Genomic DNA, 12,137 nt, shown 5'->3' on the forward strand with positions numbered 1-12,137 from the left:
TTCTTTGATGTTTTTTATTGCACTCTTAGCAAAAGACATCTTATAATTTGCCTTAGCCTGTGTAACTTTATTTTCTGAAGAATTTTCTTCAATGTTGTAATTTCCAAGTTCTATACTAACAAGCCACCTCTACACCGTTTGTCCAATTTTGTTCTGCCTGGAATGATTATAAATTATCTCCTGATAAGTTATAATCATTCCAGGCAGTTTTTTTCTCTGCCAGTTCATTTGATATCCATTTTTGGTCTAAATTTTGAACATTATCTCTTAATTGCTATTAAACATTTAGTGGCCTCTCTCTGAACACTTCCCATATATCATTTACATTTTTTAGTAACATTAGTTTTTTGTACTAAATGGAGTTTAAAAATTGCTTGAGTCCATTATAATCTTCTTTGCAAAAACAAAAACAGTTTCCTTTACCCTTGACAGTCATTTTTTTAAAAATAAATTCTACCTCAGTACGCTATGACAGCCTTAATATTTGTTTATGTGTAGATTCTTAATACACAATGAATCATTGCTGATAATCTGTGGATATTGCTATTTCATGTATCCTCTGGAAAATGTCGGTGTAGAAACCAGTCATGCACCAAATAGAGAAGTGATTTGCTAATCACTTCTCTATTTGGGAGACTCGCACCCAGACTCCAGAAGGGAGTCTGGGTGCGAGGTTAGCCTGTGCGGACATTGCTCCTTAAAGCTCTTCAAACAGAGAAGTTTTTCCTGATTTATTTTCTGCTTTATTAGTTTAAATTGTCATATTAACTTATTTTCTAGAGTAGCTTTATATTCCTAGTTACCATACTTAGTTTAAAGTTTAACTTAGACAGAGATTTTGTAGATATTACTTAGTATCGGTAACGGTATCAAATCCACGTGTCACAAACCAAATTTTTTTTTAACCAAACTTAGTCGATTTATTAACAAACTGTTATATCAAATTATCTTCTATAAGTAGATTATAGACCTAGTCAGGATCCTTAGTTTATTCTAAATTGAGATAGCGAGATTTCGAAGCTAATCAATACTTACGAGTCCGTAGAAATACCGTTCGTGAATTCCCGCCATTTTTACACGATAGCATAAGCTTAGTGTCGTATAGTGCATAATATAATATTGTCAATTAATCAGTAAATCTATTAATCTTGATAAACTTTATTGTCAATTAAATTGTACTTTTAACTCTATATATATATAACGACTTAATCTAACAAATAATTAATACATAATTATAGTGGTACACGTGATACGGAAGTTGTATAAAGGGAACTCGTAGAAAACACTAGATACCGAAAAAAATATATATATAACATAACTGTTTTGGGATATAACTTAAGGATTTAATTTTTGTTTTGAATTTTATTGAATTAAATCGGAATCATGACTCTGACCAGAGCAGCAAAGCAAAAGGCTCAAGCTAATGGGAGTGCTGTGGTTCAGGGGAGAACTGAGGGGGGCAGTTGCCCTCTGAATCACAGTCTATTAAAATGCACTGTTTGCTTGATGTTTGCGGAGCAGTCGGGTACGGGACATGATACTGCCAAGGGGGATGTCTTTGTGTGTGCACGATGTAAGGAGTGCAAGGAAATCAGGCGACAACTCAGCGTTGTTATGGGCCTTTATAAGAGCTTGAAGGACAGGGTGGATGCCCTCGAAGGAAATAAATTGAGGGGCCCATCAAGCTCTCAGCTGCCCACATCAACGCCAGAGCTTGCACTTGGTCATCAGGCAACACAGAAGCAGCCCCCTAGGCAGAATGCGCTGGTCCCACAGGAACTAGTAGTTGTTGGTGACTCTATTGTCAGGGAAACGGGGAACATCCTTTGTAAAAAGGATAGGTGGAATAGGACCAGGGTATGTCTGCCAGGGGCAAAGGTTGATGACATTGTAGAGCGGATATCATCTTTTAAGGGCACAAAAGGTGATATAGTTGTACACGTTGGCACTAATGATATTAAGAGTAGGAGACCGGCGGAATTACTTAGCAAGTACAGGTCACTGTTGAAAAAAACCCGTGAATTAGGGTTGAACTTGAAAGTGTCTGCAATTCTGCCCAGACACGATAGGAGGGAGTATATGATGAGAGCCTTGTCGATCAATTCGGCCCTGGAGGGATTGTGCAAGGCTCAAGGGGTAGAATTTTTTTCAGCCTGGACTGTACTTGTTAACAGGAGAGATTGCTTCTACAGGGATGGGATACACTTAAATAGAAAGGGTGCAAGAATTTTTGCTGATGCTGTTGAGGCAGTGTTAGGTGGGTCGGAAAACTGCTAGTTGGGGGGGGATACAAGGACTAATAGATTAACAGTAGCCAGTGGCAGAGGTGGAAGGGATTCTTGCACTGCTTCTATTGAAATGAGCAGAAGTCTGAAAAACAAGATGCAGGATATTTCAGAGACTGCTAGTAGTCATTGCGGTACAAGTAAACACATGGGTTGTGTTAGGGTAGCTAAGAATAGAAACAGGTGCATGTATACCTGCGTGTACACCAATGCTAGGAGTTTGGTAAATAAATTTGATGAATTTGAGGTATTGCTCAAAACATCAAAGGCAGATATTGTTGGGATATCAGAGACGTGGTGTCACACAGATATAAGTAATGCGGAACTGGAATTTGGGGAATACAATGTGTATAGAAAGGATAGACAGGACAGGAGGGGAGGAGGGGTTATGCTATTAATTAAGAAACACATAAAGTCCAAGGAAGTGAAGCCAGTCGACATCGATGGACAGGGCAGCGTCGAGTCAGTTTGGTGTGACATAAGCATAGGGAAATCAAAATTGAGAGTAGGAGTGTGCTATAGGCCTAATGACTCTGATGAGTATAATAAGATATTGTACAGGGAAATAGAGTGGGCCAGTAAATCAGAGAGTCTTATAATGGGGGACTTTAATTTCCCAGATATTGACTGGAATTTGTGGGTTGGTCACTCGCACACTAGCAAGGCTTTTGTGGATTTATTGGATGATTGTTTTCTACATCAGCATGTTCGTGAGGCAACAAGAGGGAGCAATACTCTTGATCTGATTATCAGTAGTGATTCTTCATGCATTAAGAACCTGCAGATAAATGAACCACTAGGTGGCAGTGATCACAGTGTGTTGAAGTGGGATTTACTCAAGGAGGTAACTACCATCAGAGATAAAGGGAAGGGTTTTTGTTTTCGTAAAGGCGACTATGATGGTCTGAGACAGTATTTAAATTCTATACAGTGGGACCAACTGATGATGTTACCAACAGCAAACTCAAAATGGGAAGCATTCAAGGAACTAATCTTGGAGGCTACCAGGCTTTACATACCAACTAAGAAATATTGTTCAAGGTTTAGGCCTAAATGGTTGTCAGATGAACTAATGAGACATGTGGCAGAGAAGAAAAATGCATGGGCTACATACAAATTAATGGGTGACATGGAAGCCTATGATAGATATAAGTTGGTCTGTAACCAAGTCACAAAGGAGATTAGGCAGGCAAAGGCAGACTATGAAAAATCCTTGGCAAAGGATGCAAAGAAAAACAGAAAAGAGTTCTTTACATACTTGAACTCGAAAAGGAAAGGGATGAATCAGATTGGTCCACTGGATATTGATGGTTCAACAGTTGAGGATCCTGCTCAGGTGGCTAACAATCTAAACGAGTATTTTGCATCTACATTCACGCATGAGGAGTTATTCAGGAAGGAGAATGATGTAGGTAAAGTAAACATTGGCAGTGAGCTGGATGATTTTGTAATAACTGAGAGGAAAGTGGAGGAGAAATTGTTGAAGATAAATACAAGAAATGGGGTGGATGGGATCTATCCAGTTATATTAAAGGAGGCAGCAAAGGAAGTATGCAAACCCCTAGCCATAATTATGAGAGCTTCTTTGGACTCAGGGGAGGTACCCATAGACTGGAGATGTGCAAATGTAACCCCAATTCACAAAGGAGGATCAAAGGCTGACACAAGTAATTATAGACCTGTTAGTTTAACTTCTGTTCCAGGTAAATTAATGGAGGCACTGGTTAAAGAAGCACTGCAGGATCATCTAGACAAGAATTCAGTTATAGCTCAGACGCAGCATGGTTTTGTTAAGGGCAGGTCTTGCCTGACCAATTTGATTGGATACTGTGATGTAGTCACAAAAGAACTGGATGCAGGGAATAACTTTGATATTATATATTTGGATCTTAGAAAGGCTTTTGATACTGTTGCACATGGAAGACTGCTGCACAAATTGGAGCAGTGTGGCATTGGAGGCAAATTGCTGCTATGGATAAGGGGATGGTTGAGTGGCAGAAGACAGAGAGTGGTAATCAATGGACACTGCTCAACGTGGACTAATATTATTAGTGGAGTCCCTCAAGGTTCAGTGTTGGGTCCGTTGTTGTTTTCGGTGTTTATGAATGATATTGATGATGGGATATCAAGTTTAATGTCCAAGTTTGCAGATGATACAAAGGTTGGCAGGGTCGTTAAGGACAATACTGACGCTATGCTGCTGCAACAGGATCTGGAAAGGTTGAACAGATGGGCTGAGAGGTGGCAAATGAGGTTTAACATCGACAAATGTAAAGTGCTGCATATGGGAAACAGTAACCCCAGAGCAACGTATCAACTCTGCGGTACTACACTGACAGTGGTGGAGAATGAAAAGGACATGGGGGTAATTGTGCAGGCAGATATGAAGTTCTCTGAGCAGTGCAGACGAGCTGCAAGAGTAGCTCATGGTGTCTTGTCAATGATATACAGGAATTTTTCTAGCAGGGATAAGGAGGTGATTATTCCCTTGTATAAGGCAATGGTAAGGCCACATCTTGAGTACTGTATACAGGTCTGGAGGCCTCATTTCAAGAAGGATGTAGAGCTGCTGGAACGGGTACAGAGAAGGGCAACAAGATTAGTAAATGGAACAAAGGGTTGCTCTTACGAAGAAAGGCTTAAGTTTTGCAAATTACAGAGTCTGGAGACTAGGCACCGGCGAGGTGATCTGATAGAGGTGTATAAGGCTTTGAATGGTTTGAGCATGCTCAATGCCAATGGGATTCTTCATCTTTCTCAGAATAATCACCTCAGAGGGCATAAATTCAAATTGAGGAAGGACGGATGTCGGATAGATGTGCGGAAATTTGCCTTTGGCCAGCGGGTGGTTGGTTGGTGGAACCGACTTCCATCACTTGTTGTTGAAGTTGATAGCCTAAACAAATTTAAAGCTCAACTGGACAGGTATTTCGAACGAACGGAGGGGTGAAATGGGAGTGGGTTTTTTTTTTTTTTTGGCTGATGCTGAATAAGCTTGCTTTCTTGCATCATATGCCTCTGCTAATGCTAATGAGTGAGCTTTCAACCCATGATGTCCAATTGGTATTTTGGAAGTTAAAATCTCCAATGATAAGACATTTTAATTTGCTATTCTATTCATCTGTATAGATAATCCTTATAGTTGGTTGTCAGATGTGCTAGTCTACCTTGCAAATAGAAACATGGGATAATAGCATTGTTCCCTTTAATGTGTGATGATTTTATTGTATTTGCATTGTTCAAAGCTAACTAACAATGCTTCTGAGTAAGATACAAAAGAAATATGATGTATCTCTTGGTAATTGTTGTATTGTGCACCTTATGTAGATGCGATTTTTCAATTTTAAGTGGCAGAAAATGCAATTTAACCTCTATCCTTATGCATATTTGCATACAGATATGCATAGGACAGCATATGGTGCATAAATGCTTTAGTGTTTATAATATGAGAGTTATGGTAGACTTAAAAACAAGAATAGTAAAGTTATTAAAAGGGTTCAAAGATACCTCAGAACATATAGAATAATAGAATCCTCTCATGATATCTCATGGACAGCAATAGTAGTTAGAAATGCTTCTCTTACAGTTAAAGTAAATTCTCTCTCTGCTCCCTCTTAGCAGTTTCTGCTCACATAATTAGTCAAACAGGATCCTTTCACATTATATCTCTCTACTGCAGTCCAGGGGAGAATATAAATTCCAGCATACAGTACCTGCAAAATGCATTGCCAGTCCTTTCAAATTCTTAGATAATAGGTTCAGTGGATGTCAACTGTCGGTCAAGCCTCTGGCACAGCTGAACAGAAGACAGACCAGGTACACATAATGGACAGATTCTAACAGGTTTCATAGCTACCACCTTTCAGGTTTAAATAAGCCTCATAATGTACCCATCTACAGTAGTATACTGTGGGAAAGTACATAGATATAACCCTGGCCGCCACCTCTATATCCAGCAAAATAACAGATTGGATGGTCCAAGAAGCTTAGACTATCTCTGACCATAGAAGTATAACTTTAACTTTAGGAAGGCAAATGGACAATCAGTTACAGCCACCTCAAGATATAATCAGATACAATTTAAAGAAGTCAATTGGCAAATCTTCAAGATGAAATACAGAATCAACTACGGCAACAGTAGACTCAGATCCATAACTATAGTCCGGATGAGCACAACACGAATGTGACAACTATGCTTCAAAAAAGCATGAAACATAGCAGTCCCTTAAAGAAAACCGAGGAAGAATGCTGTTCCTTGGTGGTGCCCTGAACTTGATATACTCTGGCAAAGGGTGCACCAAGCCAGAAAGCACTTTCGGAGAGCAAGGGCAAATTGGCCCCAGAATGAGGTTAATGCTCTAAGAGATTCCTGTGGGACTCAGGAACTTATACACTGCACTAATAAGGAATAAAAAGAAGGAATCTTGGCAGATCTTGGTGAGGATGTCTGGTAATGATTATCCTTGGGGTGTGGTTAACAGGATTGTCACCAACAAACTGTCAAGAGGTGATGTAGTGAACTCTACAATTAAGGCAAATGAAGCCCCCAATTCACAATTGGGCAGACTCTGTCAACAATATATTAGACCACATCTTCCAGACTAAGGACTGGGAACTAACCCAGGCTGAGAGTGACATTATAGCCAGCAATGTAAAATACAGCAATATGTCCATAGAACCACCCTTCACCTTAGATGAATTGCAACTAGCACTACTAAAAACAAAAAAAACAAGTGTCTTGGACACAACCTAATTGAAATAGAAACCGTTAAAAAGTAGCAGTAATTTCCCCTGAAAGTCTATTACAGCTGTTTAATCATTGTCTAATAGGACAATTTCCAGAAAAAGGGAAACTGGCAATAAACAGGCTTATTCTAAAAAATCCATAGAAAAATCTTACAGACCTATTGCCCTGTTACCAGTCTTAGGAAAAACCATGGGATGCTTACTCCTCCATAGAATTAACAGCTACTATGATAAACCAAACTTTAAATCTGAAAAACAATTTGGCTTCAAGCAGAGATATTTCACAGAAGATTCCATGCACTATACCTTTTCAACTGATAATAATTGTGATCAAAAATACATGCTAGCAAAATATTTGACTTGCTCTGGTGGCCATGTATCCTTAGGAGACTCTGCCAGACAAATGTGCTACAAAATCTCTACCAATGTGTCAATAGCTATCTTGACAACAGAAATATAGCAGTACGCACACAGTTTCAAGATATTATATGCCCTGTAACAAAAGGTTGCCCCCAGGGTTCTGTGTTGGGTCCATTCTTTTGGACCATAGTACTAAATGAATTCCTGGCACAAGATCTGGACCCACCGACAAGGTTGCCTTTGTTGATGACCTTGTGTTGTTGGTTAAAAGGTAATGCAAGAGTGGTAATGGAAGAAGGAGCCAATTCTGCCTTAAGACAACTGCAAGACTGGGCACTGACTTACATGCTGAAAATTTTGGCGGAAAAAAATGAATGTATACTACTAAAAGGAATACCAAATATATGCAGACCACCAGTGATCAAAATAGGCACTAATCGCGATACATACGTTCCAAGAATTGAAGTACTTAAGCATAATTTTGGATTCTAAACTAACATTCTATCCTCATTTGACCTATATGGTCAAAAAAATGCAAAGCTGTGCCGGAGTGATTGCCAGAATCAGCCGAGCCAATTGAGGTCTCAAGCACAGGACTCTAGCACTCATCTATTGTACAGTATTTTTACCTGTAATCTCCTATGGAGCTGATGTATGGTTCCATCACACAGCCTTAGTAAGAAACAGGGCAAAACTAAACAGTATTCAAAGAACAGTTCTATTAACAATAACCAGAGCACGTTGTACAGTGAGTATCCAGCTTTGCAAGTTTTGGCTGGCACTCTACCGCTACATCTGGAAATAGCAAAGAAAGGACTGTTTTATAGACTGAAAAAAGAATCCAAATGAAATTTCTAGGAATTACCCTAAACCTTGTGAATGACATTAAGGCAAAGAAAACAAATTGCCATCCAATTACGTCAAATATTGCAAACTGAATGGGAACAAGAAACCAAAGGTGCTGTCACCAGAAAGTTTCTACCACAAGTGGCTATGGTTAGCCCTAAGCTACTTAAGTGGTATGCTCCAGGACTGTTTACAACCTATTTATTGACTGGTCATAGGTCCCTCAATGTCAAATTGGCTTCCTTGGGACTGACTGGTGACCCCCGACTGTACCTGTGGTGAAAGTGATGATTGGGCACATGTTCTGTACTACTGTACAATGTATGAATAAAACCAAAGAAACCAACTTATTACAGAAATTGGTCCCCCTATTTATACTGGAGAACACCTATTTATAATGGAGGAGAGCCTTTATAAGGCCTTCACCAACTTTGCACAAAAAGGATTTGAAATCAGGAGAGACTTCCAAAGACAGGTGCTGCAACCAGTCCATGTGCCAAATCCATAGCCCATTAACTAAATCAGTCCATCCCCCTCCCTGTGCCCAGAGAATGACAAGATTAACTTGACTTGACTACATGAAATGAAGAAACATACCAGACAAGACTGCCAAATTTGACTCCCCCCCGTAGGCCCCCCCTACAGGGGGGAGTCAAATACCTCTGGGGCTCCCTTGTTCGGGGACCCCCCAGAGGTAGGAAAACAACCTACGAATGGGAATAAGGGCAGGATGAGAATGGGACTACCCCTCATCATAGCACATCCTAAAACTGACTTGGATAAACATACCCAAATTGACCAAATAACTGATAGGACCACCAGGAGGCTAAATGGTGCCTGCAGCTGGGGATACTTCTCAGCTGAAGAATAACAGTAAGCTGAGAGTCACTGTGGTATCCTTGTGTGAATGAGCAAGTCTAAATGCTAGGAAGTGAGTAGATGCATGGCTGTGAGTAAATGATTCGAAAGTAAGTATTGTGGCGAATGTGAATGACTGATTGTTGTGGTGAATGTGAGTGATTGATTGTTAAATTGATAGATGATTAAATTGAATTGTTAAAATTCTTAATTAATAACTCAAATAATTGTTCTCCTTGTCTTCCTTGTCTTTCTGTCAAGCCTTTTTTAGTTCTGCCTGAATCCAATCTACAATTCCAACAGTGTATCAAATGATAAGTATAGCCCAAGTGTTAATGCCGTTGATGGTATTTACACCACTGAAGTTTGATTTCAGGATGTTCCTCATGCTTCCGTTGTATTCCCAGAAACTTTGAATCTTAACGCCTGCGTGCTTGATGTTATCTGCTCAGAGAATGCCTGTGTACCTGTAAGCTTCATCTGGTGTAAGGCTCCTAATATCGTTATGATCAGGCATTTGATTCCTTCTGTGCGCTTGAATTTTCCTCGATTGATTGCCAAAGTTGTACATTTATTCAGCCAAAACTCCAATGCACTATCAGAGTTGAAGATCCGAAACAATATTTAGTGGTTATTCAATTTCAGTTGGTGACTTTCCATACAGTTCCAAATCGTACAGTTTCAAAATTCATTCATATAAAGATACAAAAACTTTGTTGATATTTTTGATGTTTGTAGCCTTTTGTCCTCAGAATTCTAATAGTGGCATCATTGATATTATAAATAATAATTGTGAGAGTGAATTGTCTTGAAAGGGACTCACATCTGGTGAGTATGGGCTTGGCACACCCAGGGTCATTCTTCTCTTTCTTGGTGATTCCTTTCTACTTCTCTCTCTCTCTCTCTCTCTTTCTCTTTCTCTCTCTCTTTCTCTCTTTCTCTCTCTCTTTCTCTCTCTCTCTCTCTCTTCTCTCTCTCTCTCTCTCTCTCTCTCTCTCTCTCTCTCTCTCTCTCTCTCTCTCTCTCACTCAGGGTAACTTGGTAATTTTTTTTTTTTTTGTTTTGGTGGTGCAGCATAAACTTCAGGCTTTCTTGCACCACATGGCTAATAATAATAATAATAATACTACTACTAATAATAATAACTACAAAGAATATGGTCAATATGGAACCAGAGGAGGAAGAGCAAGAAGAAATACAAACCAGAGTAGCTGAGGTGGAAAGAGACGAAGTCATGATATCCAGAATGGAAGACGAGTGGAACAAGACCCTAACAGAATTTGAAGGAATGGACCTCCACAAGAACCCACGTGATACCTAAGCAGAGGCCAAATAAAATCCTGTGGAGAGTAACAAACCACCTCAGTTGGCAAATAATACCACATTGCCTTGACAAAAATGGTGCAATGCTGGAGGCTATCCACACAGCCATATACTGTGCTGCCATAGCAGCCACTAGGATTAATGGAAAAGAAACGAGAGACCAGCAGGAGAAAAACCATAAACAGAAGGAACCCCAGCTTGGGAAAGAAGACTTCAACGAAAGGTAGAAGAATTAAGAGTCAAGATAGGTCAGTTGACCCAGTACCAACAGGGTAATAGAAGTAAGAAATTGATTGGAAAGGTGAAGAGCATCCTCAAGAGAGACAGTAAACATGTGACCAGAAATCAGAGAGAATGCTTGGACACACTGAAGCAGAACCTCCTCACACTCAGCAAGACTACGCCGATACAAAGAGAGCTCCTAGAGAAAAATAAACAACCAAATCTTCGATAAGGACCAAAGAGCCTTCTACAGGAAACTGGGAGAAGATGAGAAAGCTGGAAACTGACCACCTGAGAAGATGATCAAGGAGTTCTGAGGAAATGTCTCGAGCAGGGAAGTAAGACATAACAGCCAAGCACACTGGCTACGGAGGCACCTCCGTAGCCAGTTGGGCAGGAGCAGCAGTGCATAGCACACGCTTCTTGATTAAACCGGGGTTCGAGCCTGTGACTACCAAATATGGAGGATGCGGAAAGGTAGGGAATGACCACCACATATCCCGGAGCAATATGGCCTTAGTTGCTAATGCTCCTAAAAACCAAATAACAAAAAAACAAACAAACAAACCAAGCCCCCTGGATAGAAGTAGAACAGAAGAAAACCAAGGACATACAAGAGATGAGAGAATGGGAGATTTGAGAAGTGGCGCCTCCGTAGCCAGGTGGGTAGGAGCAGCAGCGCCTAGCACACTCTTCTTGATTAGACCGGGGTTCGAGCCCGTGACCACCAAATACGGAGGATGTGGAATGGTCAGGGAATGACCACCACATATCCCTGGAGCAATATGGCCTTAGTTGCTAATGTTCCTAAAAACCAAATAACAAACAAACAAACAAACAAACTTCGAGAAGAAGTAAAACATCAGGAACAACCACAACTGGCAAACCCCAGGAATTGATAACATCCTCAACTACTGGTAAAAGATCTTACTTGCGCGCGCACCCACCCACCCACCCACCCACCCCCCCCTAGCAGAGCAGTTCATTTGAATGATAAGGCACACGGAGACAATTCTGAAGTTTCTCGCTGAAGGAGTCACATATCTGAAGCCTAAAGAAGCAGATACAAGAAACCCGACGAAATACAGGCCAATCATCTGCCTTCCAATGATGTAAGAAGCCATTGATTGCCTCAATTCCTGGTCAGTAGTGGTTCTGGTTCTTGCTGCAGAAGACTGTTTATACATGTTTCTGTCACAAATGTAATATTCATTGAGACTAGGAGAAAGTGTTGTATCAGTAGTACCCAAGAAGAAATTGTTAGGGTTCCCATTTGATAATAAAGTTGTGCAGAAGTTTGCCCTCAGCCAGCAGGTTGATTGTTGGAACAAACTTCCATCAATTGTTTTGGAAATTAGTAATTTTAATAAATTCAGGGAAGAACTTGACAAATTATTAGAGGGGATGGGCAGGTGTTGTTTGAAGTGTATTTTCTTGGCTAATGCTTTTTTTTTTTTAAACTTGCTTTCTTGCATCATTTGCCATTACTAATACTAA

At 40.1% G+C, this 12,137-nt stretch overlaps 1 protein-coding gene across 1 annotated transcript in view; it reads left to right on the top strand.

The window, feature by feature from the left end:
• Nucleotides 1-12,137, top strand: part of LOC150091387 (protein DOP1A) — a 519,845-nt gene that overhangs the window by 163,903 nt on the left and 343,805 nt on the right. The window lies entirely within an intron of this gene.

The sequence above is a fragment of the Mastigoproctus giganteus genome, chromosome 1, assembly GCF_048544385.1.
Source record: "Mastigoproctus giganteus isolate SK-2022 chromosome 1, ASM4854438v1, whole genome shotgun sequence".
Taxonomy (NCBI): domain Eukaryota; kingdom Metazoa; phylum Arthropoda; class Arachnida; order Uropygi; family Thelyphonidae; genus Mastigoproctus; species Mastigoproctus giganteus.